Below are 8,074 nucleotides of genomic sequence, written 5' to 3'. Positions count from 1 at the left end.
ATAACACTTAGGCTATATTCACACTGCCGTTGCCCGCCCGTACCGTACCGTAGCGGGCAACGGCAGTGTACGGGGAGAGGAGGAGGAGGTGAGCGCAGCTCACCCCGCCCCTCTCTATAGCAACCTATGGCGCCCGGCGCCGTATTACGGGAAAAGATAGGACAGGTCCTATCTTTTTCCCGGGTACGGAACGGTACAGTGCCGCACGTGTGCTGCACTGTACCGCTCCCGTAGGGTGCCGTGCGCCCATAGAAGTGTATGGGGGACGTGTATCGGCCGTATATACGTCCCCCATACGTTAGTGTGAATGTAGCCTTAAAGCGTATATATATCTCTTATAACTATATCTCTTGAGTTGGCACCATGTCTCATGTGATGTTAAAAATGTAAGAATTGGGGGCGTGGCCGAGCTGAGTATGTGAGCGGTCGCACGCAGCCTGAGCTCCTGCACAATATCCTGATTTATCCTGAGAACACCCGATTTCTGTGCTAACTGGTGCTGGAGCAGAGAGGGGAAAGCACCCGGAAAGATCACTGACTGCAGCTGCATCGCCCGAAATGGTCACCAAGGCGGATAAGGCGAAAAGCAAGACCAGAGGTAAAGCAGAGACGGGCGGCCCGCGCACGTCATCTGCCGCTGCCGTGAATAAGACGCTGCGCAACACCCCGAAAGTGCTGGATGTAGCGGCTCGTTTAGAGCAATTTGCCCGAACCACTAACTCACCGGGTACTGCCGAGGGTCGAAGGGGGAGAGGTGGCCTACCAGCCGGAGAAGACGGCAGCCCGCGTGGACAAGATGGCGCCGGCCTGAGCGGGGAAGGGAAATCCCCTGAGAAGACACGAGGTGAGCCTGCAGACATTCAGCAGGAAACACTGCAGACAGAGAGTGAAGCTGGGGAGGAGGAACCGACCCTATCTGATGTTTTTAAAGCAGTCATGCAATGTAATGGAGCCCTGACTACATTGACTGACCACATGGGCTATGTAAAATCAGATATCTCCATAATAAGACACGATTTGCAAACGGTGAGAGAGAGAGTGTCAGCAGCAGAAGAAAGAGTGGGAGTGGTGGAGGATCTTATACCCCCGATCACTAGAGAAGTCAAAAAGACATCTGGCCAAGTGGCGACATTAATGGCGAAAGCAGATGATCTTGAAAATAGACTGCGCCGCAATAATATCCGTATAGTTGGTGTGCCAGAAAGGATAGAAGGCAAGAATCCTGACGATTTCTTTGAGGCTTGGATGCTAGAGACATTTGGCAAAGAGGCCCTTACACCACTTTTTGCTGTGGAGAGAGCCCACAGAGTACCATCCCGCCCCTTACCACCAGGGGGCCCCCCAAGACCGGTATTAGTGAAGCTGCTGCATTTTAAGGATAGAGACCGGATCCTAAGAATGGCGAGAGATAAGCAGCAATTGAGTATTGGAGGGGGTAAAGTGGCGCTCTTTCCAGATTTCTCCGGTGAAGTGCAGCGGAAACGAGCTCAGTTCCAAAACGTGAAAAGAAGGCTTCGGGACCTGGACTTACCATATGCCATGTTCTATCCAGCGAGGCTACGAGTGGTGGCCATGGATACCACTCATTTCTTTGATTCGGCAGCGGATGCTACAACCTGGCTGGACGTCCATGAAAGAGAGCTGAGGGGGAGACGAACCCCATCCCCGTAATGGCGTAAAGTTCCTATCCTGACGGACAGGCTCTATCTCCTTGGACACTGTCGGGCAAGATGGTTGATATTATAAGCATACATGCAGTGTTCTTAGCCATTTCCTAATAGTTATTATAGAAGTTAATATGTGTGAACAGAGGGTGTTCTTATGTTATTATAATGCAGGAACGTAGGAAGGTACTGACAAATTGCATTACACTTGTTTACAGAGTTAACCACTATGAAAAAGTGCAATGCCTATACTTTAATGCTACTCAGCATAGAGGTGTTTATGGGTTTTTGCCCTTGGGATTTGCAAGAAGTTGGGGAGGGTGGGAGGGATGGGGTGGGTGTTGTTATGGGTGGGAATCCCCCTGGTTTTTGGCATAATAGGAAACCTGGTTCCACTGTGATTGTCTGGGACGTAGTCAACGTGGCTCTTTTGATTGTGGGGAAATGGTGTATAGGCTATTTTTATTACTGTCTAGATGGCGAGGATACTTAATGTCCATTCGTGGAATGTGCGAGGGTTAGGTGAGGCGAATAAAAGGTATGCTGTTATGAGAGCCTTGAAAGCTATTCCCGATTCTATTGTGTGCCTGCAAGAGACTCACATGACCCCGGAAACGGTGCACCTCCTTAATAGGTCCTGGATTGGGATGGCATATCATTCCTATTTTACGGCTAATTCTAGGGGGGTAAGCGTGTTTATCCATAAGAATGTGCCATTCCGTTGCTCTAGAACCTTAATTGATTCAGAGGGGCGCTTTGTATGCTTAACGGGTACTATCTACCAAACTGATATTTGCATAGCGGCCGTATATGTCCCTCCCCCATATAATGCAGGGGTTATTAAGACAGTGTTACCGTTTGTGATGGCTGACCCAAATGTACCGACTCTCCTGAGGTTGTAGTGGATATGGAGGAATTCTATAGGGATAATGTACCTAGGGAAGGGAATGCTAGCATTTGGGATGCAGCTAAATCGCATCTTAGAGGTGTATACTTCAAACATATCTCCAGAGTTAAAAAGCGCAGTTCTAATCTCACAAATACGCTACAGGGGAGAGTAGATACCACCGAAAGGGAATATGTGGAAAACCCATCAGATGCTAACAAGGAACAGTGGCTGGAGGCACAGAAAACCCTTACTGACCACTTGCTTCAGCAAGCGGCTAACAAGCGCTTCTTTCAAAAACAGCATTACTTTATTGAGGGGGAAAGTGCGGGGCATCTGTTGGCCACAATTGTTAACGCTCAGAATGGGGCTGCGCATGTGCCGTCTTTGAGAACTGGTACTGGCGTTTTGATGGTAGATACAGTAGAAATTGTAGCAGAGTTTCAAAGATTCTATGAGGACCTTTATACATCAAGGCTGAATAAGGAAAGGTCACAAATTAGGGAATACCTAGATAAGGTTCACTTACCTACACTCACAGTAGAGCAAAGAGAGACACTGGACCAGCCGATAACAGTGGAGGAGATAGAGGAGGCACTGGACACTTTCCAGAATAATAAAGCTCCAGGGTTAGACGGCTTACCAACAGAAGCTTATAAAGAACTAAGGGAGTTGCTTATTCCAAAGTTACTAGAAGTTTACCAGGCAGCGTTTGAGACTGGGAGCTTACCAGAATCTATGAGGGAAGCGGTGATTACAGTTATACCTAAGCCAGGGAAGGATACACAGCTGACAGAATCCTATAGACCTATCTCGTTATTGACAGTGGATATTAAAATCTTGGCCAAAATTATGGCGCGACGTTTAATAACTGTTGTAGATGGGTTGATTCATAGTGACCAATCTGGTTTTATGCCCAATCGCTCCACAGCAATTAACTTACGTAGGCTTTTCCTTAACCTCCAGTCGAAGCCAGACAATGTTGGGAGCCGGGCGGTGCTCTCACTCGACGCTGCGAAGGCCTTCGATAGCGTTGAGTGGGAGTACCTATGGGTGGTCCTGGAGAAGCGGGTTTGGGTCCCAACTTTAGGAAATGGGTGCAGCTGTTATATTCTTGCCCCAAAGCAAGAGTGAGGGCTAACGGGATACTGTCTCAACCTTTTGATCTAACCAGGGGGACAAGGCAGGGGTGCCCTCTGTCACCCTTGCTGTTTGCTTTGGCAATCGAGCCACTGGCGCAAATGCTGAGGGACAGCCAGTCGATTACAGGGCTCAAGTATAACATGCATACGGAGAAAGTAGCTTTGTATGCAGACGATTTGCTTCTCTTTTTAGGTGACACAGGAGTATCGCTAGAGAGTGCCATCACTACTATAGGGCAGTTTGGAGATTTTTCCGGGCTTCGGATTAACTGGAGTAAGTCAGTATTATTACCTATTGATCCCCTCTCAGAAGACTCAACGGTAGCTAACACTCCTATTCAAGTAGTTAATACATTCAAGTACCTTGGAGTTCAGGTCTCAGCTAGAGTCCAAGATTACCTGCAGCTTAATTTGACCCCTCTTATTGCGAGATTTGCTAATAAAATCACGACATGGTGTAAGCTACCACTCTCGGTCATTGGTAGAGTCAATTTGACCAAGATGATATTAATGCCTCAACTATTGTACATTGTACATAACACCCCTATATGGATTCCCCTTAGATTTTTCCATAAATTACAGTCTTTGTTTAGAGAATTAACCTGGAAAAAAGGGGTGGCGAGGATTAAATATGAGACGCTGCAGAGGTCTAAAGAGGCTGGAGGTCTGGCGGCTCCAAATCCCTGGATTTATTTTTTGGCCTCACAATTACAACATCTGAGGGGTTGGGGAGTGGAGGAGGGGAGTGGGGCTGTTGCGGCTTTAGTTAGTGAAATGACACCTCACAGACCCTTGTTAGCGGCCGTTGAAGCTGGGTTTCCGGGACAGGGAGGAGCTAGGATCCCCATGTTGACGCTTATGGTAAAGGTCTGGGGGAAAATCAAGCAATTGATGGAGGTTGAAGGCTGCACTCTTTTCACCCCCATCTGGAAGAATCCAAAGTTACCAGAATTTTTTAGGCTGGAGGGCTTTACTCCCTGGGAACAGGCGGGTGTGAAGTTTATCCATCAGCTGCACTCTGAGGGTACTTTTAAGGCATTTTCTGACTTACAGGAGCAATTCCAATTACCACATAGCCAATTCTACAAATTTTTACAGCTAAGACATGCGTGGGATACACAGGTGACCACAACAAAACTTACCACTGGTACTGCTCCTGTGATCACAATAACGGCCGCCAAAGGGGAAACCTCAGGCCTGATCTCCTTATTGTATAGTCATTTGCTTGAAGCCTACCTAAAGAATTTTCCCCTCAATTTGAAGCAGAAATGGGAGGTGGACTTGGGACCCATCTCAGATGACCAATGGGAGGGAATTTTAGCATCAGTTCCTCAGGTGTCAACGTCTGAGGCCCTAAGGATTTCACAAATATATCTTGTTCATAGGGTGTACAGAACTCCTGCCTTCCTCTACCGCGTTGGAGTTAGGCAGGATGATGTGTGCCCTAGATGTGCCCAGGGCCCAGCTGATCATATGCACATGTTCTGGGGATGCGCATTCCTGGGTCGCTTCTGGAGTGGAGTGCTTACATATCTGGAAAGCATATTTCAACTGACTATTCCCAAGAACCCTTTACAATGTGTCCTGGGATATGTTGAGGAACTACCGGGTAATGAGAGTCTCAGATTAGCGCTCAAAAGAGCATTATATCAAGCAAGGAAGCTGATAGCTCAAAAATGGTTGAGCCCAGACCCACCTACCTTAAAAGAATATAAGGATAAAATGATTAGACTCATTCAAATGGAAAAAGGGGTTTATCTTAAGAGGAAAGCCATTAAAAAATTCGATAAGATTTGGGGAGAGTGGCCGGGAGCGAGGTCGTGATATATTGACTATAGAATGAGGAATTGTTAAAATGTGACATTATATCCTGAAATCGATTAGAAATTGGTCGTTGATAACCAGGCTTCTTACTGTCTGTAAAAAGTTCATTGAGTGAACCGTAAAGCAATATATGTATGAGACTATATGTGTAACCAGGTGGGGAGGGGGGGTTGTTGGAAGGGAGGGGGTGGGGGGGGATACTGTTTTAATGTATGTAAAACTTGAAAATGTTTAATAAAAATTTATTTGATTTAAAAAAAAAAAAAGAATTATACTACATGAATACTGAGTTATTGCTTCTATACTTAGAGATGTCAGGTGGGCCGGAGCATCTCAAGTAAGACAGTTTATAATTAATTTTTGGTGGAATTAAATACCATATCGCTGTGCGATGGAGAGAAGGAGGAGATGACCCCTCCATAGAGAAAAGCGGCACATTGGCCTGCATACGGGGATAGAGCATGCTTCATGCTCTATCTTTTCCCCATGTACGGCACGGATCGATGCCACACATGTGTACTGCCGCCATTGCCGTCTATGGGGAAGCAAATTTGCAGCCGCATATATATCCCTACAGACGGCCGTCTAAATGTACCCTTAGTTAGGGCTCCTGGCAGCACATGAGTGCTGGAGCACTGAGCCATGAGGAAAATACCTGAGTGCAGGGAGAGGCGAGAGAGCGGGTGTCTCATTCCATTAGCAACAGCAATCTTAGGAGTCACTGACAACAGGGGGAAATCTGCAAAATACAAGAGAAAGGAGTAAGATTTGGGTAACTAATCCAATTGCTAAAGGGCTTAAAATTACCTGCCCTACAACATATCAAAAGTTTTTTTAAATGATGGTTACACTTTAATTTCATGGACGTCTGGTGCATTATGGAGCAGACACCCACCACTAACACCTGTTGGCACTAATTACAGGTCATTAGAGATCATTATCCCCTGTGGTGTCATGCTCTTGGCTCTCTCACTTTCTATCCTGTGACATTCCAACCATCATCATGGGAGACTTCAACATCCCTGTTAACACTCCCATTCCCCCTCCTGCCTCTCTGCTCATAGCACTAACTACTTCTCTATCTCTTTCACAACTCTGCGATTCCCCCACTCATAATGAGGGAAACATCCTCGATCTGGTCTTCTCCCGACTTCCTTCAATATCTAATGTTACCAATTCTTCCTTTTCACTTTCACCATAACCTCCTTTCTTTTACTTTCAATAATCCTTCACCTTCTCTGAATCCTATCACTAATCGTTCATACCAGAATCCACGTGCAATAGATATTCATCAACTCACAGAAAACGTACAGTCTGCACTTTCCCCCATCTCCTCTTTCACCTGTCCAAACCTGGCTACTAACCACTATAATCACACTGTCAGAAGCGCGCTAGATGAGATGCCACCGCTCACTATCCGAAATAGACATAGGCAACATTGGCACACCGAAAAACTTGTTTCCTTCGGCAGTGCTCCAGGATTGCTGAACGTCTGTGGAGAAAATCGCGCACATCTGCAGACTTTCTACACTTCAAATTTATGCTCAAAACCTATAACTCTGCTCTTCACCTTCCTAAACAGGGACTAATCTCATATCCTCTCTCTCTAACAACCCCAAAAGGCTCTTTGATACTCTTCACTCCTTACTAACACCAAAGGTGCAGCCACCAGTCACAGACCTTGGGGCTGAAATTGGGGGATAAAATTGATTGCATTCGGCAGGAAATAATTGCTCAATCCTCTCACCCCACTAATCCCCTTCCCTCACCTCACTAAAATCTTCAACCTCTCTCTCTCTTCTGGTGTCGTCCCCTCTTCTCTCAAGCATGCTGTTGTTACCCCATTGCTACAGAAACCTTCCCTGGACCAATCCAATGCTACTAACTACCGACCAGTTTCTAACTTCCTTTTCATCTCCAAACTCCTGGAACGCCTGGTCTATTCTCGACTAACCCTCTATCTCTCAGCTAACTCTCAGCTAGAACTGCTGCTCTATGCACTGACTTTTTAAAGTCTCCAATGATCTCCTCACTGCTAAATCCAAAGGTGACTATTCACTACTCTTCTGGATCCCTTGGCAGCGTTTGATACAGTGGACCACCAGCTCCTCCTCAGGATGCTTCGCTCCATGGGCCTAAAGGACACTGCACTCTCTTGGTTTTCTTCCTATCTCTCTGACCGCACTTTCAGTGTCTCCTTTTCTGGATCTTTCTCTTCTCATCTTCCTCTCAGTGTCGGGGTTCCCCCGCGCTCAGTCCTAGGTTCTCTTCTATTCTCCCTCTATACTGCCCCCATTGGACAAACCATCAGAAGATTTGGTTTCCAGTATCATCTGTATGCTGATGACACCCAACTATATACTTCTGCACATAACATCACCCTTGCCTTAATCCAGAACTCTCTCTTCTTGAAACTTAATCTTTCTAAGACTGAACTTCTTGTCTTTCCACCATCTGCTACCCGACTATGATTTCTCCATCTCGGTCTTTGGGATCACTATAGCACCGAGGCAGCAGGCCCACTATCTTGGGGTTGTACTGGACTCTGACTTCTCCTT

The sequence above is a fragment of the Engystomops pustulosus genome, chromosome 2 (genome assembly GCF_040894005.1).
Source record: "Engystomops pustulosus chromosome 2, aEngPut4.maternal, whole genome shotgun sequence".
Taxonomy (NCBI): Eukaryota; Metazoa; Chordata; class Amphibia; order Anura; family Leptodactylidae; genus Engystomops; species Engystomops pustulosus.
Note: the sequence above shows the minus strand (reverse complement) of the source record.